Below are 23,447 nucleotides of genomic sequence, written 5' to 3' on the forward strand. Positions count from 1 at the left end.
AGAACAGAGATCTTACAAAAATCAAAATTCAATATTTTTTTAATGTATAAGACACATATCTTAGAAGAGATGGGAAACTGACATCTGCCTCCCCAAATCATCATGTTTCACAAATGGCAGAGTAAGGCCTGATTGTCTACCGACATGGTCTCTCAGCGGGGAGTGGCACTCGGTGTAGGACAAACAGAGGGCAGACGTGTGAGAGAAATATGTATGTGTAAAAGATAACTTATCTGTGTGTCTATCTGTGTAAGTATACCTCTAAGTGCCTATATGCAGCTATAAGTGAACAAGTGCTAAGCATACGTTTATACCTGCATGAGTGTTTGTGTGTTTGTTCTAGAGAGAGAACGTGCCTTTGTAAATATATGCATCCTTGTAAGTGGTTAGCTAAGTTGATGTTTGTTGTGTACGTACATATTTTAACCTCTCTCTTTGCCTTTATTTGTGTGAGTACTTTTACCTGTGTGTGACTACAGTGTACAAGTAAGTTTAAGTACTTGCATATATGTATGAGATGTTTGACAGAGCAATGTAAAAACATATTCAAGGTACAGCATGGCTTATCCTTATGATGAAAGTTGAAATCATGCTTGTTGTTCCCCTCACTCCCTGGTGCCCAAACAACCAGAATGCATTTTTAACAGACACAGACCCTGATTCAGATTGCCCTGGGGGGTGATGTGCTGCTTATGGTACTCAGTAGAAGGTGATTCTCTTGGGATTGGAATGTCAATTGCGATAAACGTAACCTATTGCACGTTTTCAAGTACTAGTGGAGATTGAAATGTGGGTTTTGGTGTTTTTGCAACAAAATCCTCATGCCTTGGTGTTTACACAACCTTTTTAGGTCGAGCCTATGCAGTGCATGTGCTGTCTCTGTGAGACATGCTGTGTTCAGTATATAGGCTTTAACCACGCTCACTCATGCCATGCGTTCTTTGTTGTGCTTGTCATAAATGCTTCACTTTTATTGTTGTATTGTGCCCCTTTGCGTGCTAAGTTCCCACCCAGGGATCTTTTGCTAAGAGCATAATTTTGTTGACTATCACACTGTCACTCTTCCTCCTGCTACAGAGTGTGACGGCTCCTCCTCCCTCCATGCTGTTAAAGGAGGAAGCTAGTGTTCTCTTAGTGAAAGCTCCCTGGGCGGGAACTTAGCACACAAAGGAGGGACATTTAGCACAATGCACCAATAAAAGTGAAACATTTAAGAGGTACAGGGTACATCAAGAGCCAGACGGTTTAATCGAGGTAATGCATTTACCAATAACATTGCTTGGACTTTGACTGGACACATCCAAGTATTTCTCGTTCTGTACATTCTTCACTCCATGCAATGCAGAATACTTTTGCGGCGGGAATTTCACAGACTTGCATTCTACCATATTTTTTAATCTGGGGCAGGCGGGACCAATGCCAGTGGAAAATTAATCTAGGACACGTGGAACTAGTGTCAGCGGAAACGGGCAGGCCTTCCCAATGTTTTTCATCAGCTTACCAGATATTTTAAACAAGCATTGGCATAGCCAATAGGTCTTGCTTTTGGGACCTTATAAGTATTTAACCATGCAGCACATGGGCGCATGGTTAAACACTTGCAAGGTCCCAAAAGCTAGACCTATTGGCTATGCCAATGTTTGTTAGTCATACAGTTCTGGAAGTTTTAACTTGCTGAAATTTACTAGAGGTAAAATTTGAGTGGTGAGATGTTATTGCATCCTGTAAACTTGCAGAACTTGAAACTGTGATACCAATGCAAAGTAATTTGTGATGGGATCTCATAACAATAATTGTAATCAAGGCCATCAACCTCCAGAAGCACATGCAACAGGATATTCTGTTGCCTCATTTGTATATTCATTAAACTGCAGATGGTCAGTTTTTTCCGTCAACTCAGTGTCCTCCCCTGTACACACTACTATTATGCGTCAGTATCGCATCAGATTGCATAGTTTTTGTTTATTAATTGCACCTTCTGCGAAGATTCTGCCTTACCTTCGAAGCCGTGTGGGTGTTGACACATGCACCATCAGTAAACACCAACATGCTTTCAACCACTAGTTTATTATTTTTTAAATACACCTGCTTGCGTTGGTTAGGCTAACATGAGCAGGTTTGTTTGAACACTATATTGATTTTGTAGAGTGATGTACTCTGCTGGATGTATGTACCAATACAGGGTTCACTTGGGGCCAGGGAAACCATTAGTAAGCCTCAGCTAAAATGAGGCAATACACAACTATTCACAAAAAAGCACTTCTCAGTTTTTCAGCCCCCATGTCATTGCCACATACGTCCTTGCGTCATGTCCCCATGTTTCACAAATAACATCATAGAGTATACATTGATGGAAGGGAAAACTGTTTACTGTCTCTACTACGGTCTAATAACAAGCAAGGGTGCGATGCTTGTGAATGTGAGAAAGGGCACGCAATATCCAGTCAAAATCTAGTCCCTGCCACAATAGACAAAAAGTACAGCAACTGAAAAGTTTCATTTTTATGCCCAGAGATGGGCCTCTTTTCATCATAGCACGATATTTGTATGTACCGGTCTTCCATTTCGTACAAGAAAAATGATTAGTCGATTACCATATGTACGTATCTACAGGGGTCGGGGTTCCAGGTCTAGAATGCATTATTATGTTAAATAGAAGGCCAGACGCATGACATGGTGACATAACAATTATTTTAAAACACTACTCGCAGGTGGAAATAGGTTCAATGTTATTATTTGTATTTTAAGACGCCCATATCCTGGCCCAGGCTTGGCAGTATTGTTATGTCCAGCTCAGTTTGTGCATTACACCACGGATGTAACACCAGTCCCATCCCTGTGGCGCAGGGGGTCCACAAACACTTTAGGGCGTCCCGACGCAGCCCAAAGCCTATGAATATTCGTTAGATATCGGAGACTCTGGACCCTTTTACCGCATTCTGTAGGGGGCCCATCATGCTGCGTTAGGTAAACCCAAAACACCCGCTGTGCCCACAAGTAGGACACTCCACCTGGCAAAACGCGCAACCTCTACTCCTAGCTGGGAAACCTTTAGGTATGCATTAGGAAGACAAATTGTGCTGGGTGATGGAAGACCTTACTGCATGCTTTAATAAAAAAAAAAATGCATTTCGTTTTTTGCCGTTCTCCGCTGAAAAATGTGAGGAATTGTGTTCCTGAGGGTGAAAGATTGATGGCCACGGACCCAGATGGAGCCGGGAGGGCAGAGAGGCTAACAGTTGCCAGGCACTCAGCTTTTGTTCCTAACGCAGTCAGCAGTCTAGGCTCTGGTTTTACTTCTTTCTCCCCTCACAAAGTAATAGGTCGCGTTTGTCTGATCATGAAAAGGACGAGTCTCATTTATTAAAGAGACCTCAGCCAGATTAGTAAAGGGTCCTGCCGCCGAAGATGGATTCTGCTTTTTTATATTTACACGTTTGAGGTTCCTGGTCGCCCCTGGTGGAACTTCAGTGCTACACATCCCTTGCCCTTGAGAGACACTGAAGGTAAACATGTACTTCCGATTATACACATTAACCTTCCTAGAACACTAGTGTGGCCACTTAACATGACAAGCTGCCGCATGGTGTCTTGATCTCTTTTGGCACCTGTACTATGTGAAAAAATTGCCCTGTGCAAATACACAAATCCATACTGAAGTCGTAAACCCACGTTTACAAAAGGTGACTTTTAAGCCATATATCCATTTAATCTGCACATCGCGCAGTTCTGTAATACTACATAGGGGCAAATCCTGCACAAGCATTAGGGAATGGGCAGATCAAGGAAAGATTTGCCTTTAAGTTTCTGACAGGTCAATAAATACTTAATTTTGTGAGCATTCACAAACTCTGCCTACCTGTTCCTACCTTGGGACTATATGTAATTTTACACCATTCAAGAGCTGCGGTCAATCAATTTCCAGGATGGAAAAGGGAATTCAACACATACAAATGCTGAGGGGTGTAGGAAAATAAATTGCTCCATGGAGAAAAATGTTTTCCTCGCGGAGAGAAAAACAAACAACAATGTGGTAATGCTCAGCAGTGCTGCTTTTCTTCAAAGCAAAGTTGTGCTATGTGTACCGTTTCACATTGTTGGAATGCCTACTTATCAAAAGCCATATTCCTTAACCAGGAACAGATTTGGAAAGTTTCAACTGGCAAGTATTGTGACGTGAAAAAAATCCTAAATTTGTGGAGTGCTTAAGAGTGTATGTTCAGGGGCCGCATTACAGAAAGTGGCCCGACTTCAACAGGAGTGTGCTCCCTCTTTTTACACCCCCGGTCACTTTGGTATTATAGAAGGTGTTGCAGGCTTGTGTGAGGCCCCTTCTCTCATACAGATAGCGCTGGTGCACATGTAGTGCCAACGCTCTCTGGAAAGGGTATTCCCTCATTTGCATGGGAACATGAAGCCGTGAGGAAATCTCTTTATCTCTACGCCTGCGCCATATTATGGACGCGGGCGCAAAGGCAAAGAACCTATCAGGAGGCACGCTGTAAGTGTGCCACAGAAAGGTGGCACACTGTCAGTCTGCCCTCCGATGGCAGCCCTCTGGAGAGGTAAAAGAGGGTCCTTTGGACCCACCAGACTTCCCCTTGCAGGCAGGTGCAGTCACTCATAAGCTGTTGTCTAGCCATTGATGAGTGGTAAGGATGGCTGTTTAATAATAATACCAGTCTGGTGGTGAAAATGAGCTGCCTGGATACCTGTGGGGCATCTGGTTTTCAGATGAGGCCTGCTCCATTTTCTAGCAGCTGTTTCTATATAAGAATTTGGGCTGTTTGGCTTTGATGAATTCAGACAGACTGGGCTCATTTTTTACATACGTTACACATAATCCTACAAATCTGTTTCTTACTTCCCTAAATCATGCAGTCATGGCTGCTCTACTTGCACACGGTACCTGTTAAGAAAATAATTGACAGGTCATTAACCTATCTTAGTTCTCTCAAGAAAAGTGAATCAAGATGATATAAACAGTGGAATGCATATTCTGAAGCATGACCACCAGATGTACACAATAGATCAATGGATAGGTACTCATTTAAGGCTCTATCCCTTCCTTTCTCTAACCTTGACCATTTTATTCAGTGGTCAGTTGGCCACATGTAGAAAAAATTACATTCCAGAGAAACAAGCAAATCCTCAAAAACAGCGCTTCGTTGAACAGTCGAATTTTTTTTCCAGCTCGCAGATGAACATATCAAAGTTAAAAATAACATATTTATATCTCCAAAACCATATCCATATGTATATAAATCATGGCAAAGTCTCAATTTCCAGATTGGCTTTCTTATTTGCTCAGCTCCTACTTTGTTCAAGTGGCATCCTACACCCACTTTACCTCGTCACTCCCAAGGTCTTAATTGTGTACTGAGGAGGGAGACACAGATTCCAAGTTTTGTGGACTGATATGTAAAATTAATCAAAGAGTCATGTGAGGTAACAATGCCTGTCCTGTTACTTTACACAGTTGGCCTCCATGAACCAAATATTATCATGCCCACGTTACACACACAATGACAAGCTGCAAGAAGGGATACCTGGCCTCATTATACACCAGCGTCATTACATCCAGGACAGCTGGGCTCAGATCCTCACTTTTTTACCATCAACGCTGAAACCTAATTTGAAAACTGTACAACAAGTGATCCAGTAAAAAACATTTCTTTAGTATTAAACAATCAGGGAAATATTATGCATTTTTATCTGTGATGTGTCATTCCATAACATTAAGTAATCCACAGTTCACACAGACCTTGTGATCGAACAATGTAATCACAATAACTCAAATGACTATAAAACAATTGTTAACATATAACATGAACATTGTTCTGCTCATAGTACTACATATATGTCATGGCATAGTGCATGTGATCAGTCAACAAGTGCAATAGTGCACAAAACACACAGAAGTGTACATGTTTCTGCCTGTTTTACAATAGTTGAGCTATCGTCAACGATATTCTACAACAAAGGCACCAAATTATACTCCAAACAGTCCAAAAATATTTTTCTTGACATTTTAACCCTTTATGGTACTAATTTGCCTAGAGTCTTTATCAGGACAGGTAATTACATAGCTCCCTTTATCAGAATGGATCAGGGATTATGAGGAGTGTAACACTGTAAAAACATCAGGGACATTTCTAGAAAAAACTGTTCAAGTGGTTAAAAAATCACCACTAATATGCGCTCAAAGGGGTATATTTACAAGCCCCTAGTGCCATCTTGCGCCGTCCTTGTGTCATTTTTTTTTAATGATAAGTTGGCGTTAAGGAGGCCTTTCTCCCACGCCTTATTTACAAAGTGGTGCAATGCTTGCATTGCTTTACTTTGTAAACCCTTGCGCCACATTATGCCATTACGTAGGGAGGCCCAAAAATATAGAGCATTGAAATTTACAACATTTCACTGCGCCACTTGTTCAGTCATTTTAACAACTGCTCAGAGAAGGTGTTAAAATGATGCACCCATTTTAATCAATGGGCCTCCCTGTGCTTTGATGCACTAGCGTCAACATTTTTGATGCTAGTACAGCAAAGTGCCACAAAAGCGTAAAATATTTTGATGCTATTGTCCTAACGACACCATGGTGCGCTGTATTGTAAGTACGGTGCAACCATGGTGTTGTAGGTGGGGCAGGGGCGACGCAAGAAAAGTAACACATGGGGACCGATGCACCACTTTCTTGTAAATATGCCTCAAAGTCTTGTACTAATATGATCTTGGACTAGGTTCAGCACTGCACACCCAAATGCAGCTTCCGAAGCAGTTGCTGAATGTGAACAATTTCACTGGAAAGCATCCAAAATCACTTAATGGCTCTAGATTATTAATGATATGTACATTTTCATCAAAGATTTTTTACTGCAAAGATTTATTGTACTGTATTGTTTTATTTTGGTACTTATTTTATTTCTATGATGAAAACAACTGACGATCATGCACAATCAGAAAGCTCCATCTTCCAGGAATTAGGAATGTTCATCCCACCAATACACCTTTCACACTCAACTTTCACTGTTTGTCATTGACAACATGATATTATCTAGAAGTAGGAGAGAGATCTAGCTGGAGGCCATAGATCATAACCTTATTTAAATAATATTTCATGAATACCTTCCCTCGGAGGGCAGGCTGGTTATTAACCCAGCAAATCATTCAAATGGCTTGTGTGATTTTTGATTATACTTTATCCATGATCTCAAGGTTAGTGTTGGTAATGCAAAAGAGAATTATATCTACAAGATCACTTACGGTTTTTATAAAAGTATTTCAGTTCATAACTATGTTCAATATGAATTACAGGAATACTCCTTGATGGGCCTGCCAGAGAAAATACCGGGCAGGGTTTAGACTGTGCAAACATCATTGTCTATACATATCATAGAAGGGAAAAACTGGAACCCATCTTTGTTGTGTTGTCGGAAATACGCAGTTCACATAATAAGAAAGTCTCTAGTAGGCCACCTACATCAATATGACACCCTTAACCAAAGAGTCTAAAGGCAATGCTGAGCCTGATTCTTGCACTGCGGTTTTGGCAGAGTGGCAGGCACTATTTAAATGTGACCCAAAATTATCTTAAACCATGGCTGAGTGAAGGGAATTGCTCCTGGTTATGAGATAAGGGGTTATAACTGGCAACAGCTAGTGTGTCAACATGTTTTTGCTATTTCTAAGTAGATTTCTAAGAGAGACGTCACCTGCAAAGAGATGGAATATGTGGTATTCTTGTGATGTATGTATTCTGGATGGGGTTGGTAACACAGCCTAACATTCCAATCAGTCACCAGTAATGAGGCCTTAAGAAGGGTAAATTCAGCTAGACCACAAAATGAAATCATTACAATGTTCATCTAAAAAGGAACAGTAGTACCCTAATGAGCAATATCTAATATTATAAACCATATCCACGCTCACTATTGTTAACCAATGTATTTCTACCCCTGCCTATTTTGCATTTCAAGTAAACGTTTTGCATTGTGCACTGCTAACCCAAGCAGTCTCGAATGAAAAACACCCACCTTACTAGAGAAGATAGTGATTTAAAAGTTTTTTAGGCACTAAAGATTGATAGATACACTGACTTGCAGAGTAATGTGATACTGACAACTGATTTTGAGAGTGCTTCATTAGATTGGCAGTACCAATAGTTAGGTACTACATTCCAAGCAAACAAATTGTCCTGATTTCAATAGTCCAATAAATGTGTTAATGCTAGCTAAGCTGACCAATACTCTTCTGAAAAACTCGGACCACATTTCTTTAATTGGATTGCTATGAGGCTACTGGTATTACAAACTCTACAACACAAATATATGCAATCCCCTGGTTTTCATTGAACACACAAGAAACATAAATAGGTTTGGAAAAATATTCCTTTTAGATAACCATATTGCCATGAATACATCAATTCAATGCATACAACAGATTGTTATAGAATAATAATATAATGCTTGTGTAATACATCTGCTTCTATTATAACACCGTGTTTGTATTTAACGTAATGTTTTTTAAGTTATCTGTATCCACTATGCTTTATGTACAACATTAAATGAATGTAGAGAAACAAACAGGATATATAATCTATGTGGCTTTCGATGACACGTCTTGGGTTGCTAATCATTCTCTGTAATATTTCTTGAACAGAAAAAATCCTTATTATTTTCTACTAGGAACTTTGATGCATGTGTTTTTTGGAATCCTTGAGTTCTCAATTGCTTGATTATTTAAAGAGTGTACTTTGATTAGGGCCTTTAAATGTGATCCAGGAGCATACTTTCAGCTTTCAGAGTAGGAGGGGCCTCGTACTGTATAAAAGAAGGTAAGGCATTAGTGGAAGACATTCTACAGATAAAGGTGTAACTCTGAGAGACTGTGTTTCCTTCTGGCCTCAGTTTGCTCATTATGCATAGATTTGAGATTAACGTATTATATGTGAGATGCATCTCCTGCAATACATTAGTCTAAATAAAATCTAGATTAGGGAATAATTGCAACAGAGTTTGATCTCCTTACCACATGTTGTTGATCTCATAGTTTTTCAAGCATTACATTAAAGTTCGCCATTGCTTGCTTAGACACTACCTGGAATTTTAAGCATGAGACGGGTGCCACAGAATCAGAATATAGAGTATCACTTTTTCTAAACATATTTTGTCCTTTTCTTAAATTCAAGACTTATATCCTATAATTTAGACTTATGTTTTCCTCACCAATTGGCCACATAGCAATTAAACTAATTTTCATTTATGCTTAAATTTACATGTCCTTTCTAGGAATTGAGCGCAATTCTTTTTTATCTTGTGCTAAAGGTATGCACTTGCATAGGAATAGTCTCTGCATGTTATCTATTATTATGAACTGTTATCTATCATTCTTATAAAAACCCTATCATTTTATTCTGAATATTATTATGATTATTCTTGATGAGGATAATTGTACATTTAACTCCATTTGAGATTATTATATGTATTTACATATATTAATACCATATTAATATTAAATTAGTATATTTAACATCTCACATGCTAACTTTACCTGAAGCATTGCCACCAAGGGTGCATACTCCTTTACAAACATTTATGTAACCTGTAGCAAAGATGTTGACTACTGCCATGTCAGCATGCATAGAGAAACCATCCCATAAAAAGTACAAAGAGTGCATTTAAAGTCTGTCTAGTTTATGGTGAATACAAATAAAGAGGTTTCTCTAGTTCTCTTCTTTTATAATCCTGATTTTAGACTCAGGTCAACATTCTACGGGAGTCATGATTTAATATGCAAAATGCTTTGCCACATGCATCACTAAACTGTCCATATAGAAAATGAAAATGGAAGGTTTCTTGTATTGCTGGGGTGTCCTGGGCTGGTACATGGTAAGGAGTGGCTTCAGTCTGAATGCCATAAACACCTGGGGCCTCTATCACAAGAGGCCTGTGCTGCTGGGCCATCACTTTTTATGACGCTCCGGTGGCACTGGTCTCTCAATCGTATCTATGAAGCAACACAAAGCCACCCTGTGTGGCTATGCAAGGCCTCATAGATATGGGGTAAGGCAAAACGTCAAAGAGGCATTCCATGGGCATTGCGGTGGGTTTTCCTATTCAGCACCCATGGGTTTTGACAAATTCTCAGGTTTACAAGAATCTGTAAACCTGGGAATGTGTCAAAACTGTGCACCTCCCCAGTGGAGTCATAACAAGAAAATATAACCGTATTTCTCCTCGTTTCTTCCTCTTTTTATGTGTGCTGCATTCTGCAGTACACATAGAAAGAGGGGAACACCTCCATTGATTGTTTTTGTGCAGAAAGGAGTCCTTTTCTGCACAAAAACAACTGTGCCAACTACTCAGACACCCTTGCACCATGGTGCAAATGTGACTACATTGTCACTAGGCTCCAATATGTGCGCCAGCACAGGCAGAACGGACAGGAATGCACTGTATTTCATTAATATGTCACATTCCTGCACTTTCTTTTGAGGCAGGGCAGCACAGCAAAGTGACTTGCTGCGCTGCCCTGCGGCAAAACCTAGTAAACACTGTGATATAGTTCTTAATTAATAGCATCTACCCCAGTCGCGTTTTGGTAGGAAGGAAACTGAGTCAGACCAGATAAAATTATTTACCAAAGGTCACTTATTGTGGGCAAGTGGGTATGTGTGGTCTTGTAGTTCCAAAGTCCACATCGCAGCTACTTGAAGACCTATTCTCACTTTGTGCTTTACCTAGGGAGACCAACCAGGGAATCCAACCTGGACAGAAACACTATTGTAGCCTTTGTTAAGCATGCTTATTATTTCTTGATGTGGTAACCTTTCTGCTGAAAATTAATATATTTCCTTTCGGTGCCTTTAGTTTTCCTTCCTACAGCATTTAAATTAAAGCCACATTTTGCTTTATTATAAAATTGTTCACCTTCACTTCAGAGTAATTCGGCTGTTTATTTCCTAGACCAAAACAAGGGAAGTTTTTTTCTTAAATGTATTTTTCTTTATGTGCTGTTGGCATTGTCAAGTGAAATGTTTTACCTTCTGTTAATACACTTGCAATGTTTATCATTACAGCCCACACTTTAATGTATGTTCTAATAACTGCCATGTTCACAATTTATTTCATACATGAGTGATTTACAAAAGTAAAGTTCACACATTCAAAAGTTGGAGTGCTGTTTCCGTTCCAAAAGATTGTAGCATAAATCATGGCTACATAGCCAATATTGCGTTTAACAAGACTTGCTTTTTTTCAGATTCAGAGATAATGTTGTGTAAAATATGTTTTCTAGAGATATCTATTTAATGAATGTATTCAAGAGACTATGAGAGACAGTGATCGACCAGAAAGCACTGTGAAAAGTGGAGCACTTGAGTGAAAGCGGACTCCGTGTGCTTGTGCCTTTGTTGGTCTGTGGCTTCTGCATCCTGCACAAGAGTTATGCCACCGTACACTAACTGACTGTGCTGCACAGGATCGAGAGCCCTTGAAGCAGGAACTGCAAATTGTGGCCCTCTGCAGCGTGCATGGGTGAAGTGGGCCGCAGCTGCGTGAACCTGCCAGCTTGGGCTTCTCCGTGCTTCCTTTCTTCATGCTTGTCTCTTTGGCACTGCCTAACCCTGCCGCTGGCTCTTGGTGAGGTTTTCCTTTGTGCTTGATCTAACCATGTGGTAGAACAATACAAATTGAACATGGTTCTGTCAAGCACCACGGAAGGCTGCATATTTTCCTGCCGCATGGCATGCTGGGATGCTACCACTTTTCCGAGAAGCACCACAAGGTGAGGCACTCGCATTATGATAGCAAATATTCTACAAAATCCCATATATTAATGTCAATAAATAGAAATACTCATTATTTGGTCGCTGGAGGTATTTTGGAAGGGACTGTTCCACCAGTTCAAGAAAGAAGATCAAATTTGGAAATATATTTTTTGTGTACCAATAATTTCCTGAAATGGCGTGTTTAATGTTATCCTTTTACAGCAAAGAAGCCAAAATCATATTCATCTGTTGCCCAATCACAAAGTGACGTGCACTCCCCTTCACAGTGATGGATATTTTTTTCATTTAATGCATCTGGTGGTTCTACGTCTAGGGCAATGTCTGCTTTGCCCTTTATCAAGCATGGTTACAGCTCACCCATGTCTCTGCCCACCTGCATGTGCTAATGTCTTAATGCCTATAATTCCTATGCACATGATTTTCTCTGAATTATTTTGCGGGCTTGGGGCAAAATCAGCTTTTCGTGCTTGCAAATGTTTCCCAGTTTAGACATATAGCCGTTATAGTACGTTTTCCAAATCACTTTCTGTTTGTAAACTGCATTGAATGTATAACAAAGGCCTAGTGAATGTCATCTCGGTGCGTATTTGAAAATTCAGTTTTTGTATCAAATTAAAAGGCTCATGCCCTTATATAAAAATATGAAGGTAGGAGCCCTTTTAAGACGAACACTAAACTCAGAGTCTACATTGGATGAAGTTCATTTTTCTTCCTGGGCCTTACTGCTACTTCATTGCGAGCTTCAGGCCAGTCAAGCAAATATGCTTGGCTAAATATTTACTTCCCCAGTAAATTATGTTGAACAGAAGGACGTACGAGTCACATCTTAAAGGTGCATAAAATAGTTTTTATGCACAACGATGCCATGGCCATTATTACTGCTGATTGTACTGTTTGGCCTTCCTTCATTAAGATTGATTTTGTGATGGAGGAATAACACATTCATTATTTCTGGTCCTTCCTTAATACGAAGGGCCTAATGTGGGCTGTGAAACTGAGATGATATATTCCATGGGGTAGGGGTTGTGCACATTGCACAAATTCTTGCAGCAGATGGCTGGATTCTGTGTTCATTTCCCTGATGGGAATAAGTTAATAGAGCAGCCACCTGTCCAAGTGATTGCGAGGCGCATAATCAAGTGGCAATTTTTCTTCTTTTTGGCAGCTGATTCTTGCTTTTTTTCCGATAAATGTATCACTTTGGGTCCTCAATGAGGGTGTGTGTATGTGTTATAGCCACATTTCTTCTAAGTGTGAATAGTGCACAATGGGTTCCAAGCAAATTGATTTTTTATCAGTGTGTCTCATCCTCAAGGTTCTTCATCAAATACTTAACCACGTAGCCATGGTTTCCTTGTACAGCGCAGCAGCAGCAAATTGAAGCCTTTTTTTCTCACAACAGGTTGCACTGACTTTCAGCACTGGTTGAAAAGGTTGTTTTTTAATGTGAAAATATGAAAAAGCACTGTGTAGCAGAGCCAGTCGACTAACAGATCATTTTGTGCTACGAGGGAATTCTTGTTAAATCGAATTTGCTGGTTAAAAGCTAAATATTTGGTAGAGTATGACTTGATGTCTCTCAGTGAAATGGGTTTCAATTGAATATCACTGGCCTAGGTTCTGCTCAATGAGATGGAACAGAATGTTTCTTGAATGACTATTAAGTGAGAAGGAGATTAACTTGTTGATAAACAAAGAGCATTGATTTGCTCTAGGCTAACAGGCACCTTATCAATATTTTGCAAGATCGGATATATAAGATTATTCTATGTGATGCTGTTGAAATGGAGTTGAATTCATGATACGATGTTGAGAGCTCAACTCATCACCTAGTGTGGTTTGACTGGGCTCCGCTTTTAACGATCATACCGACTTCATGTTTTATGACCAAAAGATGGATAAACCATGAATTAAGTTACCAATAATTTCCAACATGGTGCAGATATATTTTCGCTGAAGTGCAAGTCCCTATTCAGTTTATTATGTTTTTGTGTTAAATATTTTTAGTAAGGTACTCAAACCTTGCTATACATTGTATCAGTTTGTTAAGTATGTTCCGTACATAACAATAGTAACACATTACTACCCCCCACCCATAAGTAACCTGAACCTCTACCCATCACTCAAAGGTCCTATCTTCTGGACATCATTCCTTTATTATTCTAAAATATTCTACTTGTTGCACAGCTGTTTTAGTCAAAACAATTAACTATGCATGTTAGTATCTTTGAAACAAATCTATTTCGATGTGTGTAAAACAGACTATATAACTATTATGAGTAATGATTGTCTCACACATTATACATTTCTTTGCACTTGGTGGTAAGATGTTATTGTGTGAAGATCTTGATGTCCTCCATAAAGGTCTTAGGATTTTTTATATATATCCTAAGTAGACATACAAACGCCACTTCTGGCCTTTGTCCTTCACTTTTGTAAGACGAGTGTTAGTTTATTTGTTGTGGCCATCCGTGTGTGCCGTTTGGTGTATACTATTACTGTACACTCCAGCTGTTATCTGCATGCAGCTTGGTTCAGCATCCCCCATGAAAGCACTGGTGAGTGGGTCTAGGGGGCTCTTGTTTTGCAAAATCTATCCCAAGTGTTGTCAAATGTTTCAGATTGATCATTTATGCAATATAGCACCTTTTCATATACGGGTGTGTTATGCATTTCTTGTAGCCATGTCTGAATTTCCAAGCTACGCAGGGATCTCCAGAGCTGGGGTATACAGAGTTGTACTATTGTCAGTGCAGTTGCAAACCACCTACTATTTGAATGGGTTATTTAGGGAACGTCTGTGATATCATGTATGATGGCTGCTTACCTTGTCAACTAGTGCAGAGTCTCTGTAATTGTGCTCATGGCGTCACAGAGTTCTGCTCAACCAGTGTGGGCCTCTAGGATTTTGCTGTGTCCAAGACTTCTGCAGTTTAATATGGTCTTAAGAACAAGTTATTTTCTATAGGGTTTGATTAAACATGAACCTCAATGTCCTTCCATAGCATCACCCACCTTCCACTGTCTATATACTTCAACACTGAAGCTAAACAACTCCCTACTTTGTCTTGGGGCAGATCTCACCCTCTCAGTAGCATGTGGCTTCACATTGACAACTATATCAACACATCCACTTCCCTGTGTTAATCACAGTTGTCTCTGCTGTTTTACCCTTTGCACCATCCCTTTATTAATGCCCCAATTGTTTCTCAACTATAAAGTCTCTTTGTCATTTGTTTCCCCAGATACCACCATCCACATTTCTTCCATCTATCCCTTAAGTCATCTATAGAAATACCATTTTGACTTATTCAATGGTACCCTTCTCTCTGCCTTTTACATTTCTTCCCATCCTCACATGTGTATATCCAATGTATCCATCTTTTAACCCTTCACCCCCCTGCGCTTTCAATACATTTTCTCCTCAGTCCTTTCCTCACACGTGTTCTCACACACAATATTCATAATCATAGAAAACAATATTGTAACCTGTTGAAAAAATATTGTCCCTTCTCTGAATTGTACTCTCTGTCTCTCTTCATTCTAATTGATTTTCCCATTACATCTCCTTTTTTACATCGACCTCATGGGCAGTGCTTAATGAGCTAACATTTGCTTCATTGTGAGGCTATTGTGCTCTGGTTGTTTTCCTATTCTACGGCCTGTGAAGTTTCAAAACTTGAAACTGCAATTACTACATTTTATATCATTCAATCAATTGACTAAGATTTTCCAAACCACCTGAGTTATTCTAGGAAGAGATTTTAACTTAGTAAAATTATTAAAGTGTAGAATGGGTAAGGAGTATGAATCAAAAGTTATGAAAATAACCAACTATGTTTTGTTCTTAACATCCGTTGGAATACGCTAGTCTGTTAGCCTAGCTGTCCATTTTCAGTGGCTAAGGATCTATGGTATTTCCCACCATATCGTTATTGCAGAATCTATTGGTTTGGAAAAGAAGAAAACAAGCCTAGGTTGTAAGTTGTACATGATAAAAAGCCTGCCACTATACTGATGCTCGGTTAAAATTGTGGACAAATATTTGATGCTTGTGTTGATACTCCAGACAATTGCACTGACACAGTTGTTCAGTTTTTAATTCTTGTACTCCAGGTTGATGACTTCTTGGTGACTTAGACCCATATTTATACTTTTACATGCAAAACTGCATTAGCTCAGTTTTCCGTATAAAAGTATACCGCCAGCTAGCGACATTCCTAGATGCCGGCTGGGTGCCATTTTTATAAAATGGCGGTAATGCGCGGTTGGCGTAATTTTAAATGACACTAAATGGGTGGGGGAGGCGTAGGGGGAACCAGAGGTTGTGTACGAATTATGGCGCTACACTGTTTAGAGGCTAACAAATGCCTCTAAGCAGAGTAACGCCATTTCCTGGTGCACAACCTCCATGGACATGGCTCCTGTCTTATTAAAGACAGGAGTCATGCCCACCACCCCAATGGCCATGCCCAGGGGAGAAATGTCCTCTGGGCATGGCCACTGGGGCTATTGCATAGAGGGGGCCCCAAGTTAGGGACCCTGAGAGGAAAAAATATATATACTTAACAGGACTTACCTGGGATGGGTCCCCCATCCTGTGGTGTCCCTCTGGTGTGGGTGGAGGTGTCCCTGGGACCAGGGAAGGGCACCTGTGGGCTCTTTCCATGGTCTCTGACCACAGAAACATCCCACAGGTCTCCTAACACCTGTCCATACCCAGGCGTTAAATAATGGCACTAAGCAAGCTTAGCGCGATTATTTAATGTCCCCATCCCCCAGTGGTTCATTTTAGCATGGGGGATAAATATAGTGCTAAGGCCATCTCATCATTTTTGGCCAGGAATGCCTACCCTGCATCTCATTGATGCAAGGTAGGTTTCCACGTCCCAAAAATAACTTAAACTCCATTATTTTGGCGCTAGACGTGTCTAGCACCAAAGTATAAATATGGAGTTAGGTTTGCACTGAATTAGCATTAAAAAAAAAAAATTACGCTAATTCAGCGCAAACCAAGGATAAATATGCCCCTTAGTGTGTCAATGTGCACATACATTTCATAACACTGTTGCACAAAATAAATTGAATCATTACCTAAATGTGTGTAATAGGTCATGCACAGCACTAGCACTTCATGCATATTATTTAAATTAAGGTTGGCAGTAAAGTGAATAAATACCAGCAGATGCTTGAATGTGAATGTGTACTGTTTGGAATGTGGCACTGAAAATACCTAGCTTCTATTAGTATATGCTAAAGGTTTTCTAGAGACGTTTCCGAAAGGGGAATGGGCAGGGACATGGTTGGTGCGAAATAAGCTTATTCCAAGGTACTGTGTGACACATTCAGACATGTATAATTCCCAGTTAACGTATGTCTGATAATGAAATTTCCAAAAAGTGAAATTCTCCAAATGACGTTGTAGCTGGGACTTTTTTGACAGCTTTGTGGAGTTCTAAGAAATGTGCATACTCTTCAAAGTGTTCTGTTATATGCATGGAAAATGTCTGTAAAATGCAATCTTGCAGAGAAAAATCCTGCATGCCTATCCCATATTGCAGTCATGATGCAAATATGCAAATAGCCTGGCTGGTACTCCATGAGACATATATTTGGCTCTGTGGGAAATGCAGTCATGACTCACTGTGCGCGGAAGGGGTGGGGCGGCGCACAGCTGGGGGGGGGTGACAAAATAAACATTCCATTAAAAAAAAATGTACCTGACCCGCCGCTGAGCCACTCCTCTTTCTTGCTCACTGGAGGCACAGGCTCCCAGCCTGCCCTAGTCCCAATCCTAACGCTGCATGAAAGCAGCATTACGATTGGTTGGAGCGCCCTGGCTGAGCGCTCCCAGGCAATCTGGGAGCCTGTGCCTACTCTCTGCAGCCCGGCAACACTGTACCGGGTTGGAGGGAGCACAGTGGGCATGTGTGTTTGGCTGGCCCGAGACGCTGGCCAAACATACATGTGCACAGCATTCCCCCTTTGTCCCTGTCGCCACCCAAGGCCCCGCCCCTTTAACAATAAAATGATAATAAACATAGATTATTATTCTTTATTGTTAAAGGTTTGCAGCGCCTGCTGCTCGCGGGGGGGCACAACACTCCTCCACCATAGCAGAGGAACTGCCGCTGGGGTAATGTAATTAGCATGAGCATTTTCTCTTTAGCAGAAAAAACGCTTTGAACAGGCAAATACCAAAGAGAACTAGGAGACTTTAAACACTTTCCACACCAGTAATTGTCTAGCATTCCCTTGCGCTTCTTCACTCAGTACTGGCTTATTTAAACCATGGAGGTGTCTATGTGTGTTCTTGTTGGCTTTATGCAGTCCTATTGTGCTTGCACTATTCTGGGGTCGTTTCATGATAAGCAGTAGAATCCCACCATTTCAGTGTCATCAAACAATCCCTATATCTTTAAACGATCCCTGGGGCTTGTTGGCATCACCCAACTCATTGGCCTTTCACAATTCTGCACTTCATTCATTCCCACATCTTTACACAATGTGGTAACAAGAGTGATGGATTCTCTGTCTCTATATTGTGTAGTGAATAACATGTCGGCTAGCTTCTCTCATGGCATAATTCATTAGCATACAAAGCAGACATTATGTTAATGCAAAAAATATGGTAAAAGTATTCCTGCTAATTTTTGCCCCTTTAAGGGTGGAAAGTTAGTGTCCCACAATACTGCATCTTTCTTTTCGCTTAACATATCTAAGGTATTAACATATTATTGTTGAACCAGCACTGTGTTCAAAATAAAGGCCCAAGTGCCAATGACTCGCAGGAAAATAATACATCAAAATTGAAAATTATTGAGTGCTAATCAATACACAATTTTCCTCAACCTTTAACTACTGCTCTGAATATTGCTCCTCGTCTGACAGTTACAAATTGAATTTTTCAACCAATCAACCTTTTACCTTTTTATCGTATTCATTTAAGCAATGAAGCGAATTATACCTTTATTATGAGTCAGCTTATGTTCTGTAGTTATTTTAATTTACTGATTAAAATTATATAGCATGGTGACGAGTTGGCATATTGCACTTTCGGGCCACATAATTTAGTTAATGTGCACCATTGTATTTAAAAACTTTGAGTAAAAAAAGACTGGAAGAGCCTTGAACCACTCAAATTTGCACAAACGTGGTCAAATCAGCCACAACTGTGTGTGATACCGCTCAGTGGGGTCACGCAAGGGAATTCGGGCTGGGGTGGGAATAATAACATTTAAAAAAAAAAATCACTTGCCTGCTGCATACCGCCTCTGTGTTTCTTGCTGCCTCAGTGCTCTCTCCTTCTCCTCTCACCACTCAATCCAGATGCTTCTCTCATGCTGCTAAACAACATGAGAGAAGTGTCCTGACATGTCGGTCAGTTGGGGGCTGGGAGCCTGCACTGGTTCTTCACCTGGGCTGTGCAACACAGCCTGGTTGGAGAGTTCTAAGTGCGCATGTTGGTTTAGCCAGCCTTGGACTGCCGGCCAAACCAACATGTGCACTTAGAGTACACACTATCCTCCTCCCCCTGCTGCTGGTGAGGAGATCGCCCTGCCCTACAAGGAGGAAGCAAAACATAAAATAATACTACAGTTGTATTATCACTTTATTTTTCTGCTGCCTTTCAGCAGCGGGGCGATGCTCCTCCGCCATTGCGGAGGGGCCGCCCCTGGGTCATATAGAGGTGGCAGATAAGATCAAATGTAAATATACCAGGGTACAAATTACATTTGTGCCAGCAATGGAAGGCAATAATATATGCAAACTCTATGTTCACCCATTTTTTGTTATTTTGTTTTAGCCCATTTACCAGTTTTGTTGGAGCATTTACCAACAGCTGCAATTTAATGGCAAGTGTGTGGGCAACCATGAGAACAATTTGTGCTCAGCACTTAATAGTGGTTAGTGCTAAAATGTGTGCTAATGCAATTTTTTGCTATTTAGCATCTTACGAAATGTTTTTCAATAAACTTGTCCTTCAAGCTCATAGGAATGAAGAATATGCTTTCAGAACCGAAGACATTTTCAAATTGTATCTGTAAGAACAGATTGTACCCTGAAGCCTAAAGTGTCCTTCCTCGACCGGGTCACAGCGACCTGTAAAGCGTGCAGACAAGTTCCATATATTTGTCAGTCACTTCGAAAAGACTGCATCTGATTCTAAGTCTGATCTGATGTGTCTATCAGTGAACATTTCTTAATATCCGAATTGTCAATTGGTAACTTCGTTTATGTATAAGTCTGTTCATCCTTCCATTAACACGGTGTCATACGTTAACTTTTGAAACCAGTATGTAATCTGAATCAAAATTAGTTACTATTTTTTTACACAGTGATATAAAATAATAATATTTCAAAAGAATGCATATCTAGCTCTGGATGTTAACAAATTAGAAAAGTGTAATAACAAAAATAGTAAGAAATGCAGCACCTGGATGAACTCACCCAAATTCTATATTTTGTTACACAAAAAAAGGAATTCTTGGTAGCGCTCCACATGTGGAATATTCATAATAGAATCTGCTTCCCGAGCATGACCAAGAACATCTGTGCCACTTAAGATCAAATTGTACGTGGGCCCATGGTCCTCCCTCATTGTGCGTTATAGCTTACTGCATCTGCAATCACAAGGGAAACTCTGCAATCGCAGGTAAGCACTAGGCCTGAACCAACTGCTTATTGTGAATCAAGCCAATGTTGTCAATTAGGCTAGTTTAAAAATGGTGCATGTTGAGCAGTGTGGATGAGGGTCAAGTTGAAGCCATAGTGGACACGAGTATAGACGCTTCCTTTACGAGACTGGAATTGAAGGGAGATTGTCACCTCAAGCAATCTTTTGTTGCATTATCACCCGTTGCAGATATTACCACTGTATCCCTAAATCTGGTGAGTCCTCTCTGCCCACAGCACCATCTACTGCTGTGTTACTGACTGCTCCTCCTGCTATGTTCATAAGCACCCAATCGATTAAATGCCTTTAAAAAGAACTACAGAAGCACATATAAAGAGAAGCACAAGTTAGAGCCCTCGTACATACTGTATGCTGAAAATTGGTCTACCGCCATCTTGTTTTCTGAAGGTAAACTTATGAAACAATTAGTTTCTTTTTAGTCTTTAGGAGCTTGAACATGGTGTTAAAACGTTTGTGAGCGACCATAGCTGCCGTTGTATATAGACATGCTGTGGGTGGTGCCCAATCTGGTTTGCCTTTTGACCTTTGACGTTGAATTGACTGTAAATTTGGATATTGTGTGTCAAGCTGGGTGAAGGGCATAATGTCGTAGTTTATTTAATCATGTAGGATTAGTGTGGCAAGTTCTTTAGTCAATAGTTTGGGTGAGAAAGTGATTGTCGACACTGTAGTTCAGCTAGCAGAGGAATGTACAGTGATATGATAGATGTTCATTATTTCAAACATATATTTTGTTGGAGTATTTCAGGGTGATTTATGAAAATGTAATCACATAATGCAATGGAACCCCAGAGAGTTCAGATAGGATTTCAGTATCCACATGTTTTCTCAATAACTGCTTGCCTTCTGATGTGCCCGGGTTCTAAAGTACTGTTAATGGATTAATAAGTAGGATGGCTATACCTAGATCTTTAACAAATAATTGTCCTGGTGTGTTTTGCAGCCTATAATACATTGGCAGACAGAATGTGGGTGTCTAATCTGAAAGCTTCATGTGGTCAATACCGGCTTTTTGCATGGCTTAGCAAGTACGTTTGCTTTCGGGGTCATTCTGCCTTCTGAGATGTTATGTGATTTGTAATTTAGCTCTCCTTTGGCTGTTGTCTACAGAGCTTTAGTAAGAATGCATGCCACCACATGATGGGGCCCGTCATAGGCTCTCTCTTAATCTCATGGCTAGGTAAGCAGGTCTTATTTTCAGGGCAAAATTGATTTCCTCTTCTTGTGCAGACATTTTTGTCTTGTGTTTTGGTGCTTTTTTAGCTTACAGAAGAACATTCTTTTTCTTGTGTGTGGCACAACATTTTCACAATGCAGTCTTGACCAAAGCACCAATCAAAACAAAGATAAAGCGGGCTTGTGAGATTATTCATCGTAGCATACATCTGTTACCTCACAAAAACCCACAAAAGACGCCAGCACTCTCCGTTCCTCTGTTTCAAAAATGTATTAAATTATCTAAGCACAAGTGTGATACCCATCAGAAAACTACCGGCAACGCGTTTCGGCCGAATCCTTCGACTAGCCATAACAAGTGACTCAGTGCACACATATTTAAAGGGGGAGTGTTTAGCCACTCCTCCTATTGTCTTTTTTCTTTTTTCTCTTTTTTACTCTTTCTTTTTAAATCTTTAAAGAAAACATATGAAAAGACACAAAAAGAATATCCATATATACAAGGAGACACAATATATAACCAATAAATAAAGAGGAAAGGGCATGACTTAATTACCTATATCTCCTAATTTCTTTTTCAATTTTTAGGGAAAGGAAGTTAGGGCCAGATGTAGCAAAGGTTTTTACCCATTCTGTCTCTATGGGAAAAAGTGTTCGTACATATGGCCCTTAGTAATTATATAAATATACATATTACATAAAGTTCAATGCGGTTTTAGATTCCCAGCACATAAGAGTAAAGTACTATTGAGTTCATAATCAAAGTTCCATTTAGGTCCTCGCATATATGCACTTCAGTGTTCATATTCTCAATTCCTACTTGAATCAATCTGTTATTTTACCTCAAAGGTATTAAGTAAATAATCCCTAATTTTCACGATTGACAAACACACATTATTCAATCCGGAATCATTAGCCATCAATGTTACCAAATAGAGGTTAGATCATGTTCATTTTTAGTCTAAGAGCACAAATCATCAGCCATAAGTATTGAGAATTACAGGTTGACCAAAGCACTTCATAGGTAGGAATCTCATAGGAAGAGATTGTTAGCTGCACAAATAATGCACATTTGTTGTTTTCTCATTAGGTATCCTATGCCTACTACCACACACCATGATGTGTACCATGCCAGAAGACTGTCACTGTAGCCTCACAGAACGACAATGAAATAAGCAGCCTAGTGGTTATTCAGCTTAACTGTTCCCATTTTTCTGAAGGGGCCTGCAGTATCCATGAACACCCTACTTCTCCTAATGGGACTGAAGTTAATCAGACTGTGCTCTTTCGAGAGGCATGCACCATAGTGGGATCTGTGTCTTACAGAAATCCATTTTGTGAGCAAGTTTCAGTATGCTGCAATATTCATTTTCTTTGCTGTATTTTCTTTTTGCCTTAAAATCCATTGGAAAACAAACACAACAAATATTCAATAGCTTAGGGAAGATAGCTGAGGTATGTTGAAAAAGTTACACTTCCAAAAAGATAAATCGCAAAAATAAAGCAAAATAATACCAAATCAGAAAAGATAAGGTATGGTAGCAGGTGGCTCAGTTTAAACAGTCTGGTATTTAAATGCATTCAGGATTTAGTGAATAAGCCACATTTTTAGGGTCGAGCCGGCGAGTGCAGGCACTAGCGCATGCATCTTGCTTGCGAGACTCTGTTGTGTTCAGTAAAGGGCTTGGAGCCTGCCTGACGCTTTAAAGTCTTATTCGTTAAGGCACTCCTAACATAATTTCCATTTCTCTGTGTGGAACAGGGATCAAGCACTAATTGATT

General features: G+C 40.0%; 1 protein-coding gene across 1 annotated transcript in view; it reads left to right on the top strand.

Annotated features, from left to right (window-relative positions):
- SLIT3 (slit guidance ligand 3) overlaps positions 1–23,447 on the top strand; it is an 892,819-nt gene that overhangs the window by 690,076 nt on the left and 179,296 nt on the right. The gene's annotated exons all lie outside the window — the stretch shown is intronic.

Source organism: Pleurodeles waltl, chromosome 7 (assembly GCF_031143425.1).
Source record: "Pleurodeles waltl isolate 20211129_DDA chromosome 7, aPleWal1.hap1.20221129, whole genome shotgun sequence".
Taxonomy (NCBI): Eukaryota; Metazoa; Chordata; class Amphibia; order Caudata; family Salamandridae; genus Pleurodeles; species Pleurodeles waltl.